At 40.7% G+C, this 19777-nt stretch overlaps 1 pseudogene; it reads left to right on the top strand.

Annotated features, from left to right (window-relative positions):
* The first annotated feature begins 1661 nt into the window (after positions 1-1661).
* Positions 1662-2094, top strand: LOC121443966 (annotated as a pseudogene).
* The last annotated feature ends 17683 nt before the right edge of the window (positions 2095-19777 follow it).

Raw genomic sequence — 19777 nt, 5'->3', positions numbered from 1 at the left:
AATTGGTATGTTTAAACCATTTATATTTAGTGTAGTATTAATATTTTCATAGTTAGACTTTTCTTCTTTAGGGTTACATGGATATTTTACTATTCAATTTTATAAATATATATCTATTATTTCTCCACAATACTTCTTTTTATTGTTTATTCTTGATATTGTCATTTAATTACATTTCCCCCTTCCCTTTCCTTTCTCCAAACTCTCCTTTGTACTCCTCCCCACTCTCCTTCAAATTTATGAACTTTTTCAGTAATTGTTCTTGCACACATATTTGCATTTTTACATACATATATATTTTTAAATATAGCCTTCTGAGTCCATATAATATTAAGAAGTGTATATGGATGTGTTCAGGGCAGACGGTTTGGCACTGGACAACAAATCAGAATGCTGTTTTCTAGGGAAGACCACTTCTCCACTCCCATCTTTCCTCAGTTGATTGTAGTTCTTTGTGTAGGGTTGAGACCTAATGGGCTTTCCCCATTCAGTTTGACATGTTGGTTAAGCTTACATTAGGGTGGTCGTGTTTATGAGGCTTTATGAGGCTTTATGGGTATACCCTCTGATATTATTAGAAGATGCAGTCTCACAGATTTCTTATTGGATAACTCAGTTTTCAACATTTTGTTGTTTATTTAGATTCAATATTTTACTGTCTCAAGAAAAATATAGAACTATTGATTATAATTAGGTTTTGACCCTTTTCTTTTTTTTTATTGAGAAAAGGAAAAAAAATAAGTTTCTGCCTCCTCCCAGCCTCCCATTTCCCTCCCCCCACTCCTCTCCCCCTCCCTCTCCAGTCCAAAGAGCAGTCAGGGTTCCCTGCCCTGTGGTAAGTCCTAGGTCCTCCCCCCTCCGTCCATATCTAGGAAGGTGAACATCCAAACTGGCTAGGCTCCCACAAAGCCAGCACATTAAGTAGGATCAAAACCCCGTGCCATTGTCCTTGGCGTCTCATCAGCCTTCATTGTTCGCCATGTTCAGAGAGTCCGGTTTTATCCGATGCTTTTTCAGTCACAGTTCAGCTGGTCTTGGTGAGCTCCCAGTAGATCAGCTCCACTGTCTCAGTGGGTGGGTGCACCCCTCGTGGTCCCAACTTCTTTGCTCATCTTCTCCCTCCTTCTGCTCCTCATTGGGACCTTGGGAGCTCAGTCCAGTGCTCCAGTGTGGGTCTCTGTCTCTATAAGTTATAATTGTCTTATAACTCAGACAATAAGATTCCATTTACCTGTATTACACTTCTTACAGCAGCACTTTTACTGAGATATGCCTTAGCTACTTTTCTATTGATGTGATAAACTGCAATATCTAAGGCAACTTATAGAAGAAAGAATCTTTTGGGGATTACAGCTTCAGAATTTTAATTAGAGTCTATGGCCTTTATGGCAGGGAGAATGGCAGCAGACAGGAAGATATGATGGTAGAACAGTTGTTGAGAATTCACACCTTGAGACACAGCCGTTGACGCAGAGACAGCTAATTTGGGAATGGCATGGTCTTTGGAAACCTCAAAGCTTGTTTAAAGATTTATTTATTTGGCCTTGTCCGCCGCTGTCGCCTCCTTCTTCTGCCGCTCCTGGTGGGGCCTGTGTGCTCCTTCAGTGCAGACCTGATGCCTCTTTTGTGAAGAGGCAGCTGAGGAGACTCCAGCGTTCGCCATGGCCGACGAGAAACCCAAGGAAGGAGTCAAGACCGAGAACAATGACCATATTAATTTGAAGGTGGCGGGGCAGGATGGCTCTGTGGTGCAGTTTAAAATTAAGAGGCACACACCACTTAGTAAACTAATGAAAGCCTATTGTGAATGACAGGGTTTGTCAATGAGGCAGATCAGATTCCGGTTTGATGGGCAGTCAATCAATGAAACAGACACACCTGCACAGTTGGAAATGGAGGATGAAGATACGATTGATGTGTTCCAGCAGCAGACAGGAGGTGTCTACTAAAAAGGGAACCTGCTACTTTACTCCAGAATTTTGTTATAGACCAAGAATACATTCGCAATTAGAAAGCCGCAATTTGGTTCCACCACATCCTGACTACTACAGTATAGTTTTCTCTATTCTTTCATTTCCCTGTCCCCATTTCTTTATTGTACATAAAGTAACTGATGTATGTGCACAAGCATATTGTGCTTTTTTCTTTCTTTCTTTCTTTTTTTTCTTTTTTAAACTAAATGGCCAATGTTCTGTTTTGACTGACAGCAGATGGAGGTGGTCTGGGGGAAAGTACCGGTTCTTTGAAAATACCCCCCCCCCCCCCGCTCCATTAGTGGCTCGCTCATCAGTTCTTATCCTTATATTCCAGTAAGTTATTTTGCTCTCAATGTTTTAACAAAAGAACCCAACCACAAAATCCTTGCATACATTGTTCGATTGGAGAATTTTAATGTTTTTCATTTATCATTGTAAAACCAAGGACAATTTTATAACTTTTTTGTACGTAGCTGCTACATGTAGGGCAATCTGTCTTTAAGTAGGGATAAATGACTCTTGAGCAAAATGATCCTAGATAGTTTTCCCTTCAAGTCAAGCATCTTGTTGTTTAAATAAACATCTTGTTTAAAATGAAAAAAAAAAGATTTATTTATTTATTACATTTACAGTGTTCTGCTTGCACGTATGCCTACAGGCCAGAAGAGGGCACCAGATCTTATTACAGATGGTGGTGACTCACCATATGGTTGCTGGGAATTGAACTTAGGACCTTTGGAACAGCAGGCAGGGTTCTTAACCACTGAGTCATCTCTCTAGCTTGATACACCTTTTCTAATAAGACCAAACCTCCCAATTCTTTCCCAACAGTTCCACCAACTTCAGACCAAGTATTCAAATATATAAGTTAATGGGGTCCATTCTCATTCAATTCACCATGGGGTAAGAAACAGGAAGACTGAGAGGAGGAAATGAAATTGAAATTTACCATAAACCCTTGAAACAGAAGCTCCGGGAAGAGAATGGGAGCTAGGATACAAAAGTAGGGGCAGCAGAGGTTTTGCCCATCTGAGCACTTGAATTTAATGCTCTTATAGATTGAGCATAACCAGACAGCTTCTCTAGCTCTCTTTTTCTGTGTCAGTTCCTACCAGCAGGCTTCTGATTTCCTTGAACCCAGATGAAGGAATACTTATTTAAGAGCAGAAAAGGAAAAACTCAATATAAGTTCTATAATACACTATATCTTAGGGTTTTTCCTCTCATGTTCTTGTTATCATTGATTTGGTTTAAAAATCTTCAAATACAGTTTGGATGCTCACCTTACTAGACCTGGATAGAGGTGGGCGGTCCTTGGGCTTACCACAGGTCAGGGAACCCTGATGGCTCTTCTAGCGGATGAGGGAGGGGGACTTGATTGGGAGAGGGGGAGGGAAATGGGAGGTGGTGGTGGGGAGGAGGCAGAAATCCTTAATAAATAAATAAATTTAAAAAAAGAAAAAAATCTTCAAATAATTGCTCCAAACATTCTGTATAAACTTTATAGATATATCCATATATAGGATGAACTTACTCTATGTTACTTATAGATAATTTGAAGAACCAACATTATGCAACCTAAAACAAGAACAAAGTGTGAACAATTTTGTATATCAGATTTAGATGAAAGTAAAAAAAGACAACAAAAAACAGTAAGTTACTTTCAGGTTGAGTGGATTTTCCTGGGTGGACATTTCTGTCTGTTCCACAGAGGGGGCACTGACACCAGAGTAACGAGTCCACCCGAGTCCTGCTAAGTGAAGCAGCGACTTGCAGCATGCGTGATTTTAAGACAGCTGTGACATTGTGGAGTCTTACACCAGCATGGGTGACACGCATGGAAGTTATCTCACTAGCGTGCATATGTACAACTTGCAGTTAGCTCTACTGAACAGACAGACCCCTTTCCCCATCACTATGTTTTTATGACCTTTTGGAATGACCTTGGAACTTGCTAAACTTCTCACCCTCCTCAACTTCAGAAGTTTCTCCTTATAGTTAGTCCTTCCTGGAGGGGATGTTTAGAGAAAATATGTACATAATACAATGTCTTGCCTTTGGAAAAGCAAGTGGTGACAAAAACCAGATCTTGGAGATGACCTGGTTCTATGTGACAATGGGCTTTCCAATAAAGCCAGATTCCATGCAAATTAAAACAACTTTGAGATACCATCTTGCACCTGTCAGAATGGCTAAAATAAGAAACACCAATGATAGTCTTTGCTGGAGAGGTTGTGGAGTAAGGGGCACACTCATCCATTGCTGATGGGAATGCAAACTTGTGCAACCACTTTGGAAATCAGTGTGGCGATTTCTCAGGAAATTCCGGATCAACCTGCCCCAAGATCCAGTAATACCACTCTTGGGAATATATCCAAGAGATGCCCTATCATATGACAAAAGCATTTGTTCAACTATGTTCATAGCAGCATAATTTGTAATAGCCAGAACCGGGAAACAACCTAGATGCCCTTCAATGGAAGAATGGATGAAGAAAGTGTGGAATATATACATATTAGAGTACTACTCAGCAGTAAAAAACAATGACTTCATGAATTTTGCATGTAAATGGATGGAAATAGAAAACACTATCCTGAGTGAGGTATCCCAGACCCAAAAAGAAGAACATGGGATGTACTCACTCATAATTGGTTTCTAGCTATAAATAAAGGACATTGAGCATATAATTTGTGATCCTAGAGAAGCTAAATAAGAAGGTGAACCCAAAGAAAAACATATAGTCATCCGCCTGGATATGGGAAATAGACAAGATTGCCGGGCAAAAACTGAGAACTTGGGGGTGGGGTGAGAAAGGGGAAAGGGGAGATGGGGAGAGACAAGTGAGAAGGGGAGGATAGGGAGATCTTGGGGGAATGAGATGGTTGGGATAAAGGAAGGGTGGATACGGGAGCAGAGAAATCATCTTACTGCATCTCTGATTAAACTTAAAACCAATATTTAACAATCAGAGCACCCAGTAACTTCCAAACATGAAGAAGGTAGCCATTGTCCTCATGGTTAAGTATGTGGTAAGTGTAGGCTTCAATGGGAGGAAGATTGAATTTGATTTTTGTCTTTATTAAGATGAGAAATCTCCCCACCATTACTGGCCTAGCAATAGAATATTTTTTATTATTTTGTTTTCTGCATACATGTTCCAGTGAATAGCTCTGTACCCATGCTCATACAAGCAACTCTAATTAAAGAGAGAGGGGGGAATGAGAAAAGATACAGAGAGATAGAGAAGAGGGAGAGGGAAGGAAAAAGAGAAAAGAGAGAGAAAGTCCTAAAAGTAGGGGTCTGGTTGTGAAGAAGGGATCTACAGGAGTTGGGGTTGGAAAAGAGGATGATTGTGTATAAATATAATCACTATACACTGTTGCAAGAATAAAGTTGCAAAAAAATCAAATTTAAAAATTTAAAAAGCCGGGTGGTGGTAGAGCACACCTTTAATCCCAGTTCTTGGGAGGCTGAGGCAGAGGGCAGGTGGATCTCTGTGAATTCAAGGTCAGCCTGATCTACAAGAGCTAGTTCTAAGGCAGGCTCCAAAACTACAGAGAAACCCTGTCTCGACAAACCAAAACAAAAATTTAAAAAGCACAAATATGTGTCAGACATTGTCAGCTGTTTTATTGATATCATCGTGTGACTTTTCTTCTCCAATCCTGAGAAACTGTTCAGGATTCTAAAGTTAAAACACGTGAAAGAAGGCCAAGGTTATAGCAGTCACAGATCCTGATGATCAGCTGAGACGAGTGAGGTGGAGACCCCGCATCCTAGTGTCCGAGGACTCATAAACCCTTCCCATGGGTGCTGATGATGACACTAGCCATAGATTTCTAGGGATTGACTCAGGTCAACAAGCTGGCATTAGCCACTGTTTATGTTAGAGTACTTGTCTAGCACGCACAAGTCTCCAGGCTCACTCCCTAGTACTACCAGAACAAATAGATACAAACAAAAGCATGGAAATATAGGTATACTCACGGAGGTTGGGGGTGAGTCCTGGGGCTTTTAACTTGTTGGTTAATTCACATTTAGATTTTAGAAGGTCATGAACACTGGCATCCGAGTCTGCTTATCAGTGTGCGGCTTCCATGGCTTCTGGGCTTGCTGAGCTGTGATTTCTTTATGTCTATGGCCTCCCCAAGTTTCAAGGGGAGCATCTGCCCCCATATTCTTAGTACTCTAAGGACAAAAAAGTAATTGATTTCCTGTTTGTTGTTATTCAATTTTTAAAAATTTATTTTTTATTGGTTTGGTTTTTCGTGACAGGATTTTTCTGTAGTTTTGGAACCTGTCCTGGAATTCACTCTGTAAACCAGGCTGGTTTCAAACTCACAGAGATCTGTCTGTCTCTGCCTCCCGTGTGCAGGGATTAAAGGCATATGCCACCACTACTCAACTTCAATTTTTTTTTCTTTTTCTTTTTTCTTTTTTTTATTGAGAAAAGAAGAAAAAAAAACAAGTTTCCACCTCCTCCCAGCCTCCCATTTCCCTCCCCCTCCTCCCACCCTACGCCCCCTCCTCCCCCCCTACGCCCCCTCCTCCCACCCTTCTCCCCCTCCCCCCACTCCTTTCCCCCTCCCTCTCCCGTCCAAAGAGCAGTCAGGGTTTTCTGCCCTGTGGTAAGACCTAGGACCTCCCACCTCCGTCCATATCTAGGAAGGTGAACATCCAAACTGGCTGGGCTCCCACAAAGCCTTCACAATACATAGGATCAAACCCCCTTGCCATTGTCCTTTGCGTCTCATCAGCCCTCATTGTTCGCCATGTTCAGAGAGTCCAGTTTTATCCCGTGCTTTTTCAGTCACAGTCCAGCTGGTCTTGGTGAGCTCTCAATAGATCAGCTCCACTGTCTCAGTGGGTGGGTGCATCCCTCGTGGTCCCGACTTCTTTGCTCATGTTCTCCCTCCTTCTGCTCCTCATTGGGACTTTGGGAGCTCAGTCCAGTGCTCCAGTGTGGGTCTCTGTCTCTATCTCCATATATCACCAGATGAAGGTTCTATGATGATATGCAAGATATTCGTCAGTATTGCTCAAGGATAGGGTCATTTCAGGTTCCCTATTCTCTACTGCCCAGGGAACTAACTGGGGACCTCAGCTTGGGCACCTGGGAGCCCCTCTAGGGTCAGGTCTCTTGCCAACCCTAAAGTGGTTCTCTTAACTAAGAATTGTGGTTCCATGCTCCCCTGTCCAACCTTCCTTTATCCCAATCCTCCTGCTTTCCCAAGGCCCGACCTCCTCAATTTTTTTTTTTAGGATAGAAATGATTGCTTTCAGGTTCTCTCCATGCTCGATCTGGAGCTAGTGGTCTGCCCTAATCTGCTGTTTATGTCAGTCACTTGACAGCCTTCCCTCCCCCGTTCCCCCCCAAAAGAACTCCATCACAATTTTCACTATCTGGCAACATTTCAGACACAGCTAAAAGTTTTCATGACTTCCTATTCCCATATTCTTGCTCTGACACTCTCTGCAGGGCTCACTGTTGTCTTCTTGTCTTTTAGGTTGATAGATTCCCTACCACATTATAGACATTAAAGGACTCTCCAGTGGGTTCAGGCCTGAGAAAACTTATGTTTCTTGTATTTTTTTTGTGGGGGGGTGGTTACTCACTGCTTATTAGCAACAGTGATATTTTCTTTTCTCTGTCATCTAAGAGACATCATGGTAACAGTCACAGATCACGATGATCAGCCCCAATGACCGAGGTGGAAACACTCGGTTCTATTGTCCAAGACTTACATGTACTCAGGCTCTTCCAGCGTGCCTTGTTGACACTAACCAGAGACTTTCAGGGACTGTCTCAGATCAACAAGCTGCCATCAGCCACCCTTTATTTAGCACTACCATCTATTTGATGCTTTCGGAATGACACTCTAAACCCTACCTGGCATGGAGTGGGAGAGTACAAGAAAGCAATTCTAGTGAGGCCAGGACTGGATCCAGCTCAGGAAATGACTTTGTGACTCATTGTTTGCTAGAGATCCTATTAATGGAGTAAACATTTCTGTCTGCCTCCTTTTCTTCCCATGCAATCTCATTCCATTAGGCTTGAAATGGATGGAAACCTTTTTAGCAACTGGGATACAGGCAGTAAAGGCCTTTATCTCTTTTAGTGATATGTTGTCTTAACGTTCTTGAGTTCTTTGTATATTTGGGAGATCCGATCTCTGCCTGATGTGGGGGTTGGTGAACATCTTTTCCCATTCTGTAGGCTGCTATTTTGTCCTGCTGACCATGTCCTTTGCTTTATAGAAGCTTCTCAGTTTCAGGAGGTTCCATTTGTTAATTGTTGCTCTCAGTGTCTATACTTCTGGGGTTATATTTAGGAAGTGGTCTCCTGTGCCAATACATTCAAGAGTACTTCCCACTTTCTCTTCTATGAAGCTTAGTGTGGTTGGTTTTATGTTGAGGTCCTTGGTTCATTTAGACTTGAGTTTTGTGCATGACAATAGATATGGATGGATCTATTTTCATTCTTCTACATATTGATATCCAGTTATGACAGCACCATTTGTTAAATATGCTTTCTTTTTTCCATTTGATATTTTTTGCTTCTTTGTCAAAAATCCTGTGTTTGGAGGTGTGTGGATTAATATTCAGGTCTTCAATTCAATTCCATTGGTCCTCCTGTCTGTTTTGATGCCAGTACCAGGCTGTTTTCGTACTGTAGCTCTGTAGTAAGTTTAAAGTCAGGGGTTGTGATATCTTCAAAAATTTCTTTATTGTACAGGATTGTTTTTTTTTCTTTTCCATATGAAGTTGAGTATTTTTTTTAAAGTCTGAAAAATTTTGCTGGGTATTACATTGCTTTTGGTGTGATTGCCATTTTTACTATGTTAATTCTACCAACCCGAGAGCTTGGAAGATCTTTTCATTTTCTCATGTCTTCTTCATTTCTTTCTTCAAAGATTTAATATTCTTGTCATACAGGTCTTTCACTTGTTTGGTGAGAGTTATTCCAAGATATTTTATGCTATTTGTAGCTATTATGAAGGGTAATGTTTCTCTGATTTTTTTCAGCCCATTTGCCATGTGTATAAAGGAGGGATATTGGGGTTTTTTTTTCTAATTGTGTATCCTGCTACATTACTGAAGGTGTTTATGAGTTTTAGTAGTTCCTTGGTAGAATCTTTGGGGTCATTTATGCAAACTATTGAATCATCAGCCAACATTTTGTATCCCCTTGATCTCTTTTTGTTGTCCTATTGCATTAGCTAGAACCTCAAGTACTACTATGGGACAATGGTCTGTACGCTGTCACTTATATTTTAGATAAATGCTGATAGGCCAGTAGTTAAGCAGGAAGTACAGGCGGGGTGACCAGGCAGGAGGTAGAGGCAGGGCAATGAGAATTCTAGGAAGAGGAAACTTCTTTCTGCTGTCATGACCCAGACACAGAGGAAGCAAGATGTGACTGCCTCGCCAAATAAGGTACCGAGCCATATGGCTAACATAGACAAGAATAATGGGTTAATATAAGTTAGAAGAGTTAATGAGAAGCCTGAGATGCTAGGCCAATTAGTTTATAACTAATGTAGACCTCTTTGTGATTCGTTGGGACTTACTGACTGATGGCTGTAGGATCTGGCAGGACAGAATAAAGTATTATATTGAATTGATATGGGAACAGTGGACAATCTCGTCTTGTTCCTTTTTTTCAGTGGGATGGCTTTGAATTTCTCTCCAATTAGTTCAATGTTGACTGATGGTTTACTGTATATTGCCTTTATTATGTTTAGGCATTATGTTCCTTGTATCCCTGCTCTCTCCAAGACCTTTATCATGAAGTGATCTGTATTTTGTTGAAGGCTTTTCAGTATCTAATGAGATGATCATGTGGGTTTTTTTCTCAGTTTGTTTATATGGTGGATTACATTGACAGATTTTCATATGTTGAACCATCCTTTCATCTCTGGGATGAAGCCTACTTGGTCATGGTAGATGATTTTTCTGATGTGTTCTTGGATTTTGTTTGCCAGTATTTTATTGAGTATTTTTACACTAGTGTTCATGAGTGAGATTGGTCTGTAATTCTCTTTCTTATTAATGTCATTGTATGGTTTGGATATCAGGGTAATTGTAGCCTCATAGAAAGAATTTGTCTATGTTCCATCTGTTTCTATTGTGTGGAACAATTTGAAGAGTATTGGTATCAATTCTTCTTTGAAAATCCTGTAGAATTGTGTGCTGAAACTGTCTTGTCCTGAGTTTTTTATTGGTTGGAAGACTTTTGATGACTATTTCTATTTTTTTAGTGGTTATAGGTCTATATAATTTGCTCATTTAGTCTTAGTTTAATTTTGGTAAGTGATATTTAACTAAAAAATTGTCCGTTTTATTTCAATTTTCCAATTTTGTGGAGCACAGGGTTTTGAAGTATACTTGATGATCCTCTGCATTTCCTCTGTATCTGTTGTTATGTCCCCCTTTTCATTTCTGATTTTTTTAATTTGAATATTCTCTCTCTGCCTTTTGGTTAGTTTGGATAAAGGTTTGTCTATTTTTGTTGATTTTCTCAAAGAACCACCTCTTTGTCTCATTGATTTTTTTTTTTTGGTATTGTTTTCTTTGTTTCTATTTTGATGATTTTCAGCTCTCAATTTGATTATTTCCTGCTACCTAGTTCTCCTGGGTGAGTTTGCTTCTTTTTGTTCTAGAGTTTTCAGATGTTCTGTTAACTCACTGGTGTGGGATTTTTGCATCTTCTTTATTTACCTGAATGTACTTCCCAGGAACTTCACATTGTACTTACTACTCTTATTTAACTCACTCAATCAGTGAGACTGGTCCCCTTCTTGTCTCCTTTGTCTGAATAAAACTATCTATTTATCTAGCTTTATGTAGCCTAGAGGTTACTACAATTTTCATTCTTGGTATTATGATGTTTGTATGAGGTAAGGAAAAATAAATTTAAAGTTTTCCCTTTACTTCCCAAAATAAAATTCCTACACAGACATAAGCACCCCTACCCATGCACACATATTTGATAACCTACTAGTGTTTGTTCATTCTTAATACACAAATTTATGTTACCTCTTCATTCTTAAAGTCTTGAGTAAGAGCTTTTTAGTCTAGGGTGAAATTTTCATTTTGTTGGGTCACTTTGTAGTCTTTATGGTTCATTCCAAGAAACAAACTGGACATTTGATGAGACAAACTTTAAAGACTCAAGTCACTTTGTATCTTCTATCTTCATGTGTGTCTATCCTACCCTATCTGCAGCAAAGAGGATAGACTGTCTTGACATTGTTTCCAAACCTTTTGCTGTCTTTTTTCCTTTTCATTAAAACCCTTAAGTTGCCTAGTTACACATCCTGATCCTTTGGAAAACCTAGGGTCCTCGTTCTATTTTCCATGACCTACCATGTGTATCATGCTTTTATACACTTAAACTCTCACTTTCTATTGACTTCAAATTCTTAGTAGTCCAGAATGCATCATTCTCCTGTGTGCTTTGATATGCTGTGTGTTCTGGTTTGATAGGAAGGCTTCGGTCTGATGTGCATTTCTTTCCCGTGTTTGATGTTGCCTAGTCTGGCTGGCTCGGTTCTTAGGATGTTACGTTAGCGTCTCAAATTACATTGTAAAAAGAACCCAAGTTTACCATTTCATTTCCATTTATTCAAAGTGGCAATGGCATGGGAATAGTCTCACGGTGAACAGGGGGAAATCATAAGATACTCGCTGCCCTCACTCTTCAGAGGAAGCAGTCACCTGGCCTTTACCAACTGTCCACATCTGGGCACCGAAAGGAATCATTGGACAGGTTCTTTTAAAAATAGGTAATGATTCTTTAAAGGATGGAGCCCTGTTTCACAACATGTAATTTTGCTAACCACTCTGTTTAGAAAACCGGCTCCTTCTGGTTTCCCAGCACCCGTAGCTCCGCTTGACGCAGGAGTTTGGGGCTGCGTTGGTCATGCCACTTGAGATTACTGGATCTCACAGGATACTGCAAGGCAGACACACCCCAGGGTGACTCACTGAGTGGGAAGTTTAAAAAGATGGTTTTCCTCAGTCATCAATTAGATAAACCACATTTTCCAGGAGAAAAACAGTATCTTGGAAAAGTTCTTTACAAACAAAGCTTTCTTGGTCTTGCCGCTTTGGATCTTCTCTTGGTGCAAAGGGAAGTGTGACCTAACTTTAATTCCAATGACAAAATAGCCAGTGTAATAATGCCACCCTTCCCACTTCCCTTTCCTTCCTTCCCCCTGTCTCTCTTTTCCTCAGAAGGAGATACTTGCATTTTAGTGCTGATAAATACAGAGCTTCCATCTGCTTTGCCGTGACCTCAACACTGCGGTTTTGGCCAACCATGTGGTGAATATGCTGGGGGTGCCAGCCTGGGCTGCCTCCTCCACCATGCTAACTCTCTCTGCTTTTTTTTCTTGTTTTCATTACAACTATATTAAAAATATTCTTCAGAAAAATCATCAGTAATATAAACCTTTTTGAAAACAGCAATGCATATATAAAAGGTATGGCAAGGAAATTAGGTGGCTGAGAGCCATCAGACAGACCTGCTCTCCTTGAGTGTGTTTGTGTAGTTGGTTTGCATTTCCTGGAAATACTGTAGAAACTTTGCCACCATGTCGTAAGATTGCTAAAGAGGAAGGGGAGTTTGAAATTCCTGCCATGCAATATCCAGCTCGCCCCAAGCACACTGGCTAACATATTCCAATTAAACCACCTTTAGCATGTAATTACAAAAATAAGAGACAATCAAATACTTTGTACAAAGTCTCTTAGTTTTTGACTCACTACTGAGACCAACATGCAGCGGTTATTGATGGAGGTGCCAAGCAGATACTCTGAGACTAAGGAACTATATGGATATCCTTATATAGCCATCTTCTGGATCAGAGGTAAGTACCTCCTCGTGCTCTCCTCTTCTGAGGGAAAGCAGACCCCTGGTCTATGAATATTGGAAACCCAGACACAATAACATACCTCTGATTATTGGTCTCTGAACTTTGTCTTCATCAGATACAGTTTACAGTAGCCAGAAGTAATATGAGCTTAATATATTAAAGAGATGGGGAGTGAACATAATAATGTGGCTAGACATCATGAGTATATGCATATATGAAGTAATAAGGGCAGCGGGGCTGCATTCTCAGCACCCCCGGCCGCCTGCCCGGCTAGCTTATGCCCAAAATAATTACACAGACACTGTATTCTTTCAAGCACTGCTTGGCCCTTTAGCTCCAGCACTTACAGGCTAATTCTCACATCCCGATCAACCCATCTCTAACAATCTGTGAGAACCGGTCTTACCGGGAAGATTCTAGCCTAGTCCATCCTGGGTTGGAGCTTCATGCCGGGAGCGGGGCATGGTGTCTCTCTCAGGCGTCTTCTAGCCTATGTCCATACTGGGTTGGAGCTTCATCCCGGGAGCGGGGCATGGCGTCTCTCTCAGGCGTCTGCTCCCGAGAGGAGAGCTGTGTAGTCTCTGAGCTCACTTCCTCTTCCTCCCAGCATTTTGTTCTGTTTACTCCTCCCACCTATCCTCTAACCAATAAAATGGGCCAGGGCAGTGCCTTTATTAGCCAATGACCTTCCTCCATCATTTCCCCTTTTTCGGTTTAAACAAAAAAAAAAAAAAGGGCTTTAACATAGCAAAATTACATATAACAAAACAGTTATCAAGTAAAAGTTACAATAATCTTTATCATAACTAAGGAAAACTATAACTAACTATTCTTAACTCCATCAAAGACTCCAGAAAGATATAATATTATCTAAGTAAACAAGAAAAAAGCAACTTTTAAAACTCGAGAAATGACAGAGACATCTCGCTGCCTGGACAGTCACCCAAAGTTCCTCTGTACCGTTGGGGCATCCATCTTCAGCCTTCAGGCCCATGGTATCCAGCAGACATTTCCATAAAGCAGGAAAATTCAAAGTCAGTTCAGTCACTATCTGTTGTGTCCTACAGCATGTCTCGCAGACTCTTTCATGAATCAGGAACCCCGAAAGATCATCTCACCTTAGGCAAGTTCAGTAGTCCTCTCTCTGTGGGTTCTCTGTGTCCAGTTGATGCAATAGTTCAGGCAAGAGCAGTTTCTTGCCCAAATGGCTATCAAACTCCATAAGGATCCTCTTCGATGCCCATCTTCCTCTTGAAGTAGATTGGTGCTGCCAGGAGCAGAGTGTCTCATTGTCATGAAAAGTCCTCAGTTATTAAAACATTAAATGTCCTATTCTGTAATCTTTGAAAGACATGAAGAATGTCTATCTAAAATATATCTCTATATATCTAGAAAATCTAATTAACATGACTACAAGCTTTACTATTATCGATGATTATCAATTAACAACCTATATTTCTTAATTATACAGTACATATTTAAATGAACTACACAATCACAATACCTTAATCAAAATCAGAAACACTTATATATATAACAAAATTGACCTTAAATCTCTATCAATAAAGCAAAATCTATACTAATGCAAATTATTCATACCTATATCATATCCCCCTTTAAATGTAAAAGAACATTTATAAACATTTTTTGGGAATATGGGCGCAGTTATTTCTCTCCAAACTGCTTCCTGCTGAATGGGGGCATCGTTAATTAGGTCTTTCACGGTATAACCTGTGTGCTAGTTTCATCTCAGTTGGCAGTTGAGTGAAGCCATTTTTTGAAGATGTTTACACCAACCCTTCAGGAGGGCGTGGTCCATCATACCAAATCGGAATAGAAGAAATGAACAGCGTCTCATCCTCTGTGAAAACAAAATAAGAAACTCCTTTCCAAAGCATCATGTCCTTAGATCCAAATTTCAAATTCAAGGCATTTTTAAAATATCTATGTTGGATTAGTTCAGCAGCATTTATAAATAAATATCTTTTAGCATCTGTTGCTCCTTCCTCAGCGTTTAAATAATTTAAAGAGAGCATAATAGCATACAGTATCAAGATTCTCTGTGTATTTTCCATCTTTGTGTAGCTTTGTTTTAACCTCAATTTTGTTTATTTTTACTTTTAACTCTTTGCTTTTTGAGACAGGTTCTCTGTATCTTTGACCTGAAGTAACTCTGTAGACCAGGCTGTCCTTGAACTCTCAGAGATCTGCCTGTCTCTGCCTCCCAGGCATTCGGGATTAAAGGCGTGTGCTACCACACCTTGAAGTCAGAGAGGTCTATCTCCCTCTGCCTACCAAGTGTTGGGATTAAAGGTGTGTACCACACACAACAACTCTCTTCCTTTTTTTTTTGTTACTTTAAGAACTTTAAATTTTAGTCTGCATATATTTTTAACACACTTCAAACCATTTAGAAATTTTCTTTGTCTTTGAATCTCTCTTTACTGTATATCTCTCTTTTTCTGACCACACGAGTCTTTAATTTACCAAGCAATATCAGTAGGATTAAAGGCGTGGCTTTGCCAGCTGGATCCAGCCCATTCCTTAGCTTTCCAGCCTCATGGCTGAGGTACTGGCTGTAGCCAGCAAGCGAGCTTCAGCAGCCTGTGCTTGCAAACCGCACAAACCGCCTGCGTAAAAGAGTTAGAGTTTGTCCTGGCAGGACAGCCCAGAAAGCCGGCATTTTTAAATGGCACAGCTTTTTTCCTGCTACGGCTGAAAACCGAAAAGCATGCATTCAGCTTTTCGTCAACACCATTTAAGTGTTTCGTGGCAGGACCTCTTAATGAGCTGCAGGATTTTGCAGCTGAAGCTGAGTCAGGAAGCCTCTCTTAGATGAGGTGCTTTCTTGCCTCTAGCAGGAAGAGTAGAACCGAGAAATTGCTGCTACCAAGAAACCAGGCACAATGCTTTCATTTTGTTCTATAATTATTTCCCAAGCTGTCTCAGGCTTTATGTGGAAGCAGTTGTCCACGTGGGCGCCATATGTGGTAATAGGGGCAGCGGGGCTGCATTCTCAGCACCCCCGGCCGCCTGCCCGGCTAGCTTATGCCCAAAATAATTACACAGACACTGTATTCTTTCAAGCACTGCTTGGCCCTTTAGCTCCAGCACTTACAGGCTAATTCTCACATCCCGATCAACCCATCTCTAACAATCTGTGAGAACCGGTCTTACCGGGAAGATTCTAGCCTAGTCCATCCTGGGTTGGAGCTTCATGCCGGGAGCGGGGCATGGTGTCTCTCTCAGGCGTCTTCTAGCCTATGTCCATACTGGGTCGGAGCTTCATCCCGGGACCGGGGCATGGCGTCTCTCTCAGGCGTCTGCTCCCGAGAGGAGAGCTGTGTAGTCTCTGAGCTCACTTCCTCTTCCTCCCAGCATTTTGTTCTGTTTACTCCTCCCACCTATCCTCTAACCAATAAAATGGGCCAGGGCAGTGCCTTTATTAGCCAATGACCTTCCTCCACATATATATGTAATATGTGTATGTAATCTACACCTTATTCCACTTAGGTCTCATAATGGTGGAAGACAGCATTATCTCTGTTCCACAAGTGAAGAAACTTGGGCTCAGACTGGCAGCTTGCTCCAAGTGAAAAGCCTAGGAAGCTGTTGATCTTGGTGTCTTAATGTGCACCCTTAAATCTTAAATAGTACTGCTTCTACCAAGTTATATTTTGTTTCTAGGATTAGATATTAGATTACTTGTTTCCACTTTAATTTCATTAGGCCTCTTTTGGAAGTGATTCTCAGAAAAATGGTGGAAAAACAGACACCAGGGAGATAAGTCTGTGGTCTTCCATGGTGGCTTTGTCATAGCCACTGGCTTCACCACTGTCTCCTCTGGGGTTTACAAGTGGGAAACTGAAGGGATTATGCAGTTCTTTGAGATAGAGCTGAACAAATCACGCATAACTTTCCATATGTTTTACTTCCTTGGGTATTATAGGAACTATCCACTGTTCTGGGAGCTTAGGGGAAACATGACCCAGGGGTCAAGTGCCCGCAAAGGGTAATTTAGACAAATCTGTCATATAGTGGGGCAATTTCTTAATGACAATCATTGGAAAGCACAGACTTCTGTTGTGGAACCCTGTGAGCATGGCAAGGGCTAAAAGTGGGCACCACCAAGCTATATTATAAAAGCAATAAAGAAACTGCTTGGCCCTGATAGGTTAAAACATAGATGGGAGGAGTAAACAGAACAGAATGCTGGAAGGAAGAAGAAGTGAGCTCAGAGACGCCATGCTCCTCTCTCCCGGACAGACGCATGCAATGAAGCAAGCCACCAGGTCAGACATGCTGAATCTTTCCCGGTAAGACTGATTCTACACAGATTATTAGAGATGGGTTGATTGGGATATGAGAATTAGCCTGTAAGGGCTAGAGTTAATGGGCCAAGCAGTGTTTAAAAGAATACAGTTTGTGTGTTGTTATTTCGGGGCATAAGCTAGCAGGCGGCCGGGGTGCTGGGGACGCAGCCCCGCTGCTCCTATTACTACATATAGGTGTTTTTGCCTGCATGTCTTCTGTTTACCATATGTATAAAGGACCTAAGGAAGCCAGAAGGTGGCATTGGGTCCCCTGGATCTGGAGCTACAAATGATTGTGAGCTATCTCATGGGCGATAAGACTCAAACTTGGTTCTTTTGAAAGAGAAACCAGTGCTCTGAGAAAATGAGCAATCTTTTCAGTTCCTCAAAAATACTTATTACATTATAATTAATTAATTAGTAAATTGTGTGTGTATGTGTTTGCCTGGGGAGATCTTCAGAGTCCAGAGGACAGTCTTTAATAATTGATTCTTTCCTTCCACTAGGTGGATTCCAGGGATCAAACTCAGGTTGCCAGGCTTGGTGGCACACACCTTCACATACTGTCATATTAATGGTTTAGTTTTCCTTTTTTTCCTCCTGGAGTTTCCTACTATAGACCCTTACCCCTGCCCACCCATGAGCAGAGGTTGTTTGTTGGTTTCCGGACTGCTCAGATGCAAAAATCACATGAAACTATATTAATTACAACACTGATTGGCCAAAAGCGTAGGTATATTTATGACTAACTCTTATATTGTAAATTAATTTGTTACTACTAATCTATGTATTGCCATGAGGTTGTGACCTACTGGTAAGGTTTTCTGACATCTTTCTCCTTCAACGGCTACATGGTGTCTTTCTTTGACTCTGCCTTCTCTCTCCCTGTATCTCTGTTTGGATTTCCCACCTGGATTTATTCTGTCCTGCCATAGGCCAAAGAAGCTTTATTCATCAACCAATAAAGCAGCGTATATAAAGAAGGACAACCCACATCATCCACCTGCTATTCGAACCTTCAGTTCCATCCAGCTGTGTGCTCCTGGGAAACTTCCCTCCCAAGGCTGTTTAGATCAAGTCGTTAAAGTTATTGTTCAGCTGTAACTAGAACCTGGAGAATCCTCCTTAACTATCCTTTAAATTTCTTTCTAATTTATTTTTGACTTTTTTTTTACATGCTATGATATTTTCATATAATTGTAGATAGATAGATAGATAGATAGATGATAGATAGATAGATAGATAGATAGATAGATAGATAGAGGCAGAGACAGACAAACAAACAGACAGACAGAGAGAGGGAGAACGGAGGGAGGATGGAAGGAAGGGAGAAAGGGAGAGAGGGAGGGACACACAGAGAGAAAGTTCATGCTTGCATGAGGAACTGTCAATAACCCAGAAATGTATACAGTAGAAACTGTTACTATCCACATCTCACTGTCTCATGGTGTGTAAACTAAAAAGGATCAAGTGAGTTTCTAAGAAATAATGGTTGGGAGCAGTAGGGCTAACAATAGCAACCCCTCTCCACTATTCACACTCCAATACATCTATATCCTATGCATATCTTTATTGTCTTTTGATAAAAAATAGATGTATCTCTTCAGAAGCTTATATTTGTTAATTTATAACTTTGTTACTAGAATCTTGTTTTAAAAAATTCTTTGTGATGGAAATGGAGAGATTGCTCACCAGTTAGGAGCACTGGCTGCTCTTGCAGAGGACCCAAGTTCAATACCCAGAACCATCATGGTGCTCATAACCATCTATAATTCCAGTTCCAGTGAGTCTAATGACCTCTTCTGGTCTTCTTGGGCACCAGACATGCATATGGTTCACATACATAAATGTGGACAAAACAACCTTACACTTAAAATAAAGATGAACCTTTCAAGAAAATAAAATTCTTTTGTGATTCCTTCTCTAACACAAAGACACAGGGCAGGGTAACTACATCCCTACTAATTAAAAAGAAAAAAATATAATCTAACCAGAGACAATGAAGTTACTAAATTTAAAAATCAGTATGCTTTTGTCATGTTAAACACATGCCATTTACTCCATTGTGATTGCTAATTGTTTTTTCTACTTCACTAGCCCAATATTCCTAAAACTAGTATGGCACAGCCTATCACAAGTTATCTTGAAACTGTGTTGTTTGCTTGCTTTTTAATTTGGTCTTTACTTTTTCTCTAGACTAGACTAGCCTCAGTTCTGAGAGGTGAGATTAAAGCTTTGCACCACTGTACCCAGCCAGGAACCTGGATTTTTTTGCTTCCAGGTTTATCTACACAGAGCCTCTGGCAATCAACAATTATAATTTTACACGTTCTTACCAAACATCCACTTCTGTTCCTGGCCTTCGACTGACTGACAAGCCTTTGCACTTTTTGAACTAGAGTTTGGAACGGCAATTTTGCTCTGTGACAGATCTAATAAGAATGTTGAGTTTTAGTGGGTTCTGTTTTTTATCTTGTTACAAGAGTGAAAGCTTTCATATTGTTTACATCCAGGTTGGAAACTGAAGTGGAATAGCAGAACTGAACCTAGAACAGTGGCAGGAGAAATAATAGAGCTACAGCTTGAAGAGCATGGGTTGGCTTTGAAT

The sequence above is a fragment of the Microtus oregoni genome, unplaced genomic scaffold (assembly GCF_018167655.1).
Source record: "Microtus oregoni isolate MIOR12 unplaced genomic scaffold, Mior012 000115F_ref0000277, whole genome shotgun sequence".
NCBI lineage: Eukaryota > Metazoa > Chordata > Mammalia > Rodentia > Cricetidae > Microtus > Microtus oregoni.
This window is presented reverse-complemented; position numbering and strand designations above follow the sequence as displayed.